Raw genomic sequence first — 9,632 nt, forward strand, 5'->3', positions numbered from 1 at the left:
CCTCGGCCCTTCTACTCACCAATTATTTATTGTTTATTGCTTTTAGGAGAAAACCTCTATAACATTTTAACAGAAAGCAGAAGGTCAAGAATAATATATAGATACTTCTTGATCATCCAATTAACCAGCAAACTTAGAAGGACGATGCATATGTATATTTAGACAAAGAACTGGAGGGAGAAGGAAACATTAACCAGATGGAGGCCATAAACCTAATTCGACATCTTATCTGGGCAGGATTCCTTTCTGATTGTCTCACATGGGACTGTGTGCTCCTCCATTAATTAACTGAAAAATATCTTGAAAGTTACCTGCAGGTGGTCACATTCTCTTACTGTATCTAATTTTCCCGGGAGGTAGTGCCTCCCAAGCAGCCACCCAAAGGAGTGAAAACTGGAGGTTAAGAAAGGAAAAGGAATGAAGGGCAATTAGAAGCAGCACAGGTTTCAGAACTATGTGAGGGGCTGGCCGGTTATTCTTCACCAAGGGGCGGCCCTGCACCCCTCGGCGTTAATCGGCTGGACCCTGTCAAACAGCCGATCAAATGATGTAGCCACGGCTCCCAGCATCTCCCCCTTTTTTACTTTTTAAGGCCAACAGATGTAATTCTGCTGAAACCCGACTTATAGAGTTGAATATTAACTTGAGAAAGACTGGAAAAAGGCAAAGACAAATCATTAGAGCACCAATGGTGACAGCAATATTAACAATAAAGGAGCTCCAATTTTTCTCCCCTACAAAAGAGGTCAGAGAGGTGAAAAAGTTGGTGGCCACTTCAGAAGCAGAAAAGGATTCTTTAGCCGATTAATATTATTAATTTGTCTATGTAAGTCACAAATGTCTAGACTAAAGTCTGAATGGTTCCATATTCCCTGGATATGATTTTTAATTTTCTCCCAGGAGTGTAGAGATTGATTTACCTTAAGAGGAGTCCCACAGATCCATCTATAGGACACATAACATCGCAAGGCCAGTTTAACCTTCAAATTTGTAAGTTCTTGTCCTATCTGTAATATTGCCTCTTCCAGAGCGTTTCCTTTGCCTCCAGTTTTTCGTCTATTATTTCTTGGGTAGTTAGGGCAAGAGTGGTATTCTTAGAAAGATCGTCTACATAAGAGGCAGTATGTATTTGTTTAGTCAGCGCTACAGCAGATACAGTGAGAGAGGTTGCTAATGCAATCAAGGCTGAGATACCCAATATTAAAGCAGAGATAAACCGGCGGGGGCGCTGTAAAAGATCAGTAGCCTGTTTCAAAGTAAGCAATCCAACATCATCATACCAAGGTCCAGACAGGTGAACAGGCAGCATGAGGCAGGGGGGTTGTTGTAATACGATTACAGCTTGTACCTCTACATCAGGGCTCAAACAATTAGTTAAAAATACAATCTGGACAGGAGATATCATAACGAGAATTATTAAAAGAGATAGACATAGCAAAACTGTGTACAGGAAAGGCCAAGAAAACATAAGGGGCCAGGACACAGGCCTTAACCTTATACAACTGTGATCCTGTTGGTCTAATCAGTACAACATTGTGTAAAGCGGCTATGGCCTGCAACAAGTGTGGTTGAATTTTGCCAGAGTCAGTAGAAAGAATAGGAGGGCGGAGGCGAGTGCGGACGGGGAGCCAGACGTTTAGAAGGTTTCTCGCGGAGTGAAAGTCGTCTCATCTGGGCTACTGGGGGAGATTCATCATCTATCTTGACTCGGAAGCTGGGGCTCGTCTGCCTTGGTGGAGGTGGGGGCAGAGGCTGCTTGCGGTACATGTCGAATCAGATGATCAGGAATCCACCAAGGAGATGAAGTGTCCTGTGGAAATATGCAAGCATATCCTCGACCGATAGTTAAGAGAATATCAGGACCTTTCCACTGTCCTGTAAGCAGGTCCTTCCATTTGACCTGTAGTAAAATATTTTGTTTATTATCATTCCAATGTCTCATCATAGGTGACTCACCATGAAAATCTAAATTGAGAAAATTTATCACAAACAGAGCATGACTTAGTAAAAGACGGGGAGAGCTATATTTGAGCTCTCCTCCTTGTAATTTTTCCAATTGTTGTTTTGGGGGGCTCAGATAGCGAGGAAAAGACAAATGTTTCAATTTTGTTTATAAATTGCTGTAAGTCATAGTTCTTTAAGAGAATAGAGAAAAAGATTTTCTTAACTCTGGAAAAAAGCAAAATATTAAAAATCAGTAATATCTCAATTAAAAAGTCATAAAAATTATAATCATCCCTATCAGTTTATTCTGTCCTGTGTAATTGGTTCTTGATCTTAATCTTCTGTCAGCAGTTTGTGAGGTCATCAGTTTCTCTGTTGGAGTTCTGTAATTTTTACCCAGTTTAGTTTTACAATCTGAGCGTTTATTAGAAACCTGTATTCTAGAGTGTTAGAGTCCTTTCCATGAATTTTCCTGAAGATGAGACATATTTGCAAAAGCAAAAAGTAGAGTAAAACAATAACTGACTGTAAACAATAAAAGACTTAAAAATGATGATTGACAGAGAAACTTGGTTATCTCTGTGATATACAACACCTTAAACTAATAATTAGAATTATGGCTGATAGCCAGGATACATCAGAATTTAGGCATGTATATAATTTCTAAAACACTTATATCAGTAACATTTACCCACATACTACCAACCAAGAAAGATTATTATCACTTTATCTGACAATGTTTCCCATGTAACTTTAGACCAAATAAGCCTGATTAGTTTAGAATTAACAAAACAGATTTGTCTTTTAGGTAGAGTTAGAAACCATTTGTTCCCAATAATGATGTTTAGATTACCCACAAGAACTTTGAGACATTAGACAAACAGCTATCATTTAAAGTTATTATGCTGACAAATTTCTAACAGACAACATGAACTTATTTGACTAGGAAACCCAGGCTGCATATTTGCATATGCAGTGCTAACTCTGAGGACATATCCAAACATTTCAATCAAACCAACAAACTTAAGTTTTCATTAACCAAAGGTTAATCCATATCATCTTAAAAGACAGTGGGTTAATTTCTATTGTATTTAGAATTTATGTGAGCGCTTAATTTAAGCCAATTAAACAGAACTCTTAGTATTGGCCATATCACCCGGAGGTAAAAATATCACACACATATAGACACACAGACACAGAGCCTTCACACCTATTGTTTTAAAAATCACTGCCATCAATCAGGTAATGAGTCAATCTCCAAGAGAGGGCACCCCACTTGGTTGCCAGGGTGATCAGGCCCGGAAACCAGGGGGGGCGCTCCCAGAGGTGGAGCCTATGATATTTTAAAGATTTCTTTGTCTCTCAACTGCAAAGCTCAAAAGGAGCCAAAAATGGTCACTGTAACTTTAAGAGAGAGGAAAGAAAAGGGTCCATTACCTTGCAAATCTCCTGAGCCTAGGGCAGCGTTCTACTTGTTCTGCCTGTGGGATTCCTATAGCAAGGGGTGATGGGGGCATCCCCCTGCATGTATCTCTTGTCCCCCTGCATGCATCTCTTGTATACCTTCCCTATTATGCCTGGCAGTCATAAGTGCCTGGTGAATGATTCCCAGGATAAAAGGATAGAGAAAAACAGTGAGGAACTTTCCGCCAGTCTGGGGGACATTCTACCCAATTGCAGCCTGGAGCCATTCTCCCAAGAAGGGGTTCCCACACTCAACCAAAGGTTAGAGTTTGGTACTTTCCTTGAACTGGAGTCCCGATTGGGACTTTTCCCGCAGTTCAGAGTATGGTCAGGTGCCAGAGGGAGGGGTCCCATTCCAGCCTTAGGAAAAGAAACCTTCCACGGGAGTCTTGGAGATTGGCGGCCGTCCTAATGACTTAAGTGGCCGACCCGTGCCCATTTAAAATTTGTCTATTAGAGATAGAGTCAGGAAGGAATGGATTAATTCATTTTCCATCACCCTCAGGCTTAAGGTACTGATTCTCTTCAGGCTGAATGCCACAATTTGCCCCATAGAGTAGCCATGGGCAGCAAAAGTGGATTCATACAGCTGTCCGAGAAGGTTCCCGATGGAGCAGTGAATTTAGATCCATCCTTGAAAAAGAGAAAGTCACAAGGAAAAAATAGGGCACTTACCAGAACTTGAGCTCACAAGCCGATGAAGCAAGTCCACCAGAAATGATGCAGGGTTGGTGAGCCGAGGAGTCGAGAGAAAGATTTCCTGGGCTCTCAAGATTTGGTGGCAGTGCTCTTTTATTTAGAGAATAGCGTGGAATAGCATGGGGACAGGACCCATGGGCAGGCAGAGCTGCTGCGTGGTGACAGGACCCACGGCCAGAACTTAACAGGTCTTGCTCTTATAATGTTGCACAAGGAAGTATTCCCAGTTAGACATTTTAAAACATACTTAGGCAAAGTTGATATAACCTCTTTATAAAGAAAATCAGCTTCTAAGTTGTGTTCCCACTATCATCCAGGTTTCCAAATTAACAGTTTCCTCTTCGGGGAACCAGGGACATTGTTCTTGTAAAAATGTAGGAATGTAGAAATCTGTCCCAAAGAGGCTTTTATGTCTCTTTTTTGCAAGCATACATGTTATTATTTCTATACAGAGCCTTCTTTCTTTAGACTCAGTATGGCCCAAAACTTCTCAAAAGTTCTTAATACTTCTTATTCTTCCTAACCTTATTTCACTCTCCCTTTCCGGAGAGGGACTAAAACTTCTCTATTATTATTATTATTATTATTATTTTTATTTTTTTATTTCACTCTCCCTTTCTAGAGAGGGGCAAAAACTTCTCAATTATTATTATTATTATTATTATTATTATTATTATTTATTTCACTCTCCCTTTCTAGAGAGGGGCAAAAACTTCTCTATTATTATTATTATTATTATTATTATTATTTTTATTTTTATTTCACTCTCCCTTTCTAGAGAGGGGCAAAAACTTCTCAATTATTATTATTATTATTATTATTATTATTATTATTTCACTCTCCCTTTCTAGAGAGGGGCAAAAACTTCTCAAAGTTCTTAACACCTACTACCCTTCTGTCCTTTCCTCACTCTCCCTTTGGCAGAGAGGGGCTAAAGGGGGCTCTTCTTTCCAGCCCTGGGTAGGATCCTATCCGTCCCGAGAAGTGGGGGGAACTTACCCTTCAGGTCCCTGTTCGGGCGCCACTTGCCGGGGTCCCGCCCCGGCGGAGTCCAGGTTCCTGAGGGATGGACGGCGTCGGCGCGATGAGGGAGGGGGAAATAAAGGGGATGTGAGACTTGGGTTGGTGTTAGCAAGTCCGACTTTACTGTGCACAAGTGTCGTTTATATATTTTTCAGGATTAGTACAGAAATAGTTTTACAAATATTCTCGGAGAGATAAGGAAGTAAGAAACGAGCACAAGAATATTTATTAGCATTCCATTCTATAGAGCATAAGGTTAATGATCGTCTTCTCTGCAATTAACTAGTGTTTGTTGTCTCTAAGCTAAAGGAGATAGGTACCTAGGCGTCTGTTGTAATTCATGGTAAAGTTAAATCAAAGAGAGAAGGTCCAGGCCTCCGGACAGGGCAGCAGCCCGTCTGGTTACATCCTGGTGGAGCCATCCCTGCCTCCCTCAATCATTTACGCCATTAGTGCAGATGGTTAATGGGAACAAAAGGTGACTCCAGGGTGTCTTATCCCCAGGGCTATCTGCATTCTCAGCGGGCAGTTAAACATCTTTACTTTTTCGCGCCCTTTAGGGGGTGGAAGCATTCCTTTGTCTTTTAGATTGTAGAGCTAACGGTCCCTTAAGTACACTGCCGGAGAAAGTATCATATTGTTAGTAAAGTAAAGGGCTGAAAAGCTAAGCTAAACTATAAATCTTCAAGAATAAAAAAGAGAAATAAGTATACACATAACCTTGATAGAAAGCATGCATATAATTCAGAAAATATCGGGGGTGTTGGCCGGCCATTCTTCACCGAGGGGCATTCTTGCACCCCTCGGCCCTTCTACTCACCAATTATTTATTGTTTATTGCTTTTAGGAGAAAACCTCTATAACATTTTAACAGAAAGCAGAAGGTCAAGAATAATATATAGATACTTCTTGATCATCCAATTAACCAGCAAACTTAGAAGGACGATGCATATGTATATTTAGACAAAGAACTGGAGGGAGAAGGAAACATTAACCAGATGGAGGCCATAAACCTAATTCGACATCTTATCTGGGCAGGATTCCTTTCTGATTGTCTCACATGGGACTGTGTGCTCCTCCATTAATTAACTGAAAAATATCTTGAAAGTTACCTGCAGGTGGTCACATTCTCTTACTGTATCTAATTTTCCCGGGAGGTAGTGCCTCCCAAGCAGCCACCCAAAGGAGTGAAAACTGGAGGTTAAGAAAGGAAAAGGAATGAAGGGCAATTAGAAGCAGCACAGGTTTCAGAACTATGTGAGGGGCTGGCCGGTTATTCTTCACCAAGGGGCGGCCCTGCACCCCTCGGCGTTAATCGGCTGGACCCTGTCAAACAGCCGATCAAATGATGTAGCCACGGCTCCCAGCACACCTCTCAGACGTGCCGGAAGCACGTGCCGGACACGCCGGAATCACCTACCGGACAGACCGGAACCACCTGCCGAGCACGCCGGAGCCACCTGTTCGACTCGCTGGAAACACCTGCCGGACAGGCCAATATGAATTGCTGGCTATGCCAGAACCACCTGGGGGACGGTCCGGAATCACCTGCCAGCCATGGCGGAACCACCTCTCAGACGTACCAGAACCACCTGCCGGAGAAGCTGGAAACACGTCCTGGACAGTCTGGAACCACCTGCCGGCCAAGCCTGAACCACCTGCCAAGCACAACAGAACAACCTGCCAGACACGCCAAAATCACCTGCGTGTTATGCCAGAACCACTTGGAGGACTCTCTGGGATGACCTGCCGGGCATGCCGGAACCACCTCTCAGACGTGCCAGAACCATGTGGCGGACAGTCCGGAATCACCTGTTGGGCATGCGCAACCACCTCTGAGACGTACCAGAACCACATGACGTGCAGGCTGGAACCACCTACCGGACAGACCGGAATCACCTTTCGGGCATGCCGGAACCACCTGTCAGATGTGCCAGAAACACGTGCCGGAGATGCCGGAAGCACCTGCCAAGCACGTTGGAACCACCTGCTCAACTCGCCTGAACCACCTGCCGGACATGCCAAAATCACCTGCCGACTATGCCAGAACCACTTGGCGAACACTCTGGAATCACTTGCCGGGAATGCAGGAACCACCTCTCAGACATGCCAGAACCCCGTGCCAATGACCCCGGAAGCACCAGCCGAGCACGCCGGAAGCACCTGCTCGACTCGCCAGAACCACCTGCCGATCACGCAAAAATCACCTGCCGGCTACGCCACAACCAGTTGGTGAACACTTTGGAATCACCTGCCAGGCTTGCTGGAACCACCTGCCAGTCATGCCAAAGTCACCTGCCAACTACGCCAGAACCACTTGGCGGACACTGCGGAAACACCTGTCGGGCCGGCTGGAACCACATCTCAGACGTGCCAGAAACGTGTTCATGAGATGCTGGAACCACACCCCGAACAGACGGATACCACCTGCCAGAACTGCCTGAACCATCTGCTGAGCACGCCGGAACCACCTGCTCGACTCACCGGTACCACCTACCTGACACGCCAAAATCACCTACTGGGTATGCCAGAACCACTTGGCGGACACTCCGGAATCATCTGCCGGACATGCCGGAACCAGCTCTCAGACACACCGGAACCAAATGCCGGAGACGCCGGAAGCACCTGCCGAGCATGCCGGAGCCACCTGCTCGACTCGCCAGAAACACCTGACGGACATGCCAGAATCACCTGCCGGGTATGCCAGAACCACCTGGCGGACACTACGGAATCACCTGCCGCGCATGGCGGAACCACCTCTCAGACGTGCCGGAAGCACGTGCCAGACACGCCGGAAACACCTACCGGACAGACCGGAACCACCTGCCAAGAACGCCGGAGCCACCAGTTCGACTCGCTGGAACCACCTGCCGGAGAGGCCAATATCAACTGCTGGCTATGCCAGAACCACCTGGGGGACAGTCCGGGATCACCTGCCAGCCATGGCTGAACCACCTCTCAGACGTACCAGAACCACCTGCCGGAGAAGCTGGAAACACGTCCTGGACAGACTGGAACCACGTGACGGCCATGCCTGAACCACCTGCCGAGCACGGCGGAACCACCTGCCGGACACGCCACAATCACCTGCGGGCTACGCCAGAACAACTTGGAAGACTCTCGAAATGACCTGCCGGGCATGTTGGAACCACCTCTCAGACGTGCCAGAAGCACGTGGCGGACAGTCCGGAATCACCTGTTGGGCATACGCAACCACCTCTGAGACGTACCAGAACCACGTGCCGTGCACGCCGGAACCACCTACCGGACAGACCGGAATCCAATTTTGGGCATGCCGGAACCACCAGTCAGATGTGCCAGAAACACGTGCCGGAGACGCCGGAAGCACCTGCCGAGCACGTCGCAACCACCTGCTCAACTCGCCTGAACCACCTGCCGGACACGCCAAAATCACCTGCCCGCTACACCAGCACCACTTCGGGGACAAGCCGGAATCACGTGAGGGGCATGCCGGCACAGCCTCTCAGACTGAACCTCGTGCCGGACACCACAGAACCACCTGCCTGACAGACCGGAACCACCTGCCGGACACGCCGGAACCACCGGCTCGACCCGCCGGAACGACCGCTGGACATGCAAAATCACCTGCCGGCTACGCCGGAAACACTAGGCGAACACTCCGGAATCACCTGCCGGGCATGCCGGAACCACCTCTCAGATATGCAAGAACCACGTGCGAATGACCCCGGAAGCACCTGCCGAGCACGCCGGAACCACCTGCTCGACTCGCCAGAACCACCTGCCGGACACGCAAAAATCACCTGCCAGCTACGCGACAACCAGTTGGGGAAAACTTCGGAATCACCTTCCGGGCTTGCTGGAACCACCTGCCGGTCATGCCAAAATCACCTGCCAACTACGCCAGTACCACTTGGCGGACACTGTGGAAACACCTGTCGGGCCGGCCGAAACCACATCTCAGACGAGCCAGAACCATGTGCATGAGATGCTGGAACCACACCCCGAACAGACGGAAAACACCTGCCAGACCCGTCTGAACAACCTGCCGAGCACGCCGGAGCCACCTGCTCGACTCGCCGGAACCACCTACCTGACATGCCAAAATCACCAGCCGGGTATGCCAGAACCACTTGGCGGACACTCCGGAATCATCTGCCGGACATGCCGGAACCAGCTCTCAGACACACCAGAACCACGTGCCGGAGACGCCGGAATCACCTGCCGAGCATGCCGGAGCCACCTGCTCGACTCGCCAGAAACACCTGCCGGACACGCCAAAATCACCTGCCGGGTACGCCAGAACCACCTGGCGGACACTCCGAAATCACCTGTCGCGCATGCCGGAACCACCTCTCAGACGTGCCGGAAGCACGTGCCGGACACGCCGGAATCACCTACCGGACAGACCGGAACCACCTGCCGAGCACGCCGGAGCCACCTGTTCGACTCGCTGGAACCACCTGCCGGACAGGCCAATATCAACTGCTGGCTATGCCAGAACCACCTGGGGGACGGTCCGG

The 9,632-nt window shown here is 47.6% G+C and overlaps 1 long non-coding RNA gene across 1 annotated transcript; it reads right to left on the minus strand.

Moving 5' to 3' along the window:
• Positions 1 to 1,032: 1,032 nt before the first annotated feature.
• LOC139081361 (uncharacterized) lies at positions 1,033 to 6,499 on the minus strand. Its single transcript, XR_011536437.1, has 2 exons — positions 5,107 to 6,499; positions 1,033 to 4,303 (listed from the first exon to the last, which is right to left on the minus strand). It is a non-coding gene; the product is annotated as an uncharacterized lncRNA (long non-coding RNA).
• Between the last annotated feature and the right edge of the window lie 3,133 nt (positions 6,500 to 9,632).

This window comes from Equus przewalskii, unplaced genomic scaffold (genome assembly GCF_037783145.1).
Source record: "Equus przewalskii isolate Varuska unplaced genomic scaffold, EquPr2 contig_R1761, whole genome shotgun sequence".
NCBI classification, from domain to species: domain Eukaryota; kingdom Metazoa; phylum Chordata; class Mammalia; order Perissodactyla; family Equidae; genus Equus; species Equus przewalskii.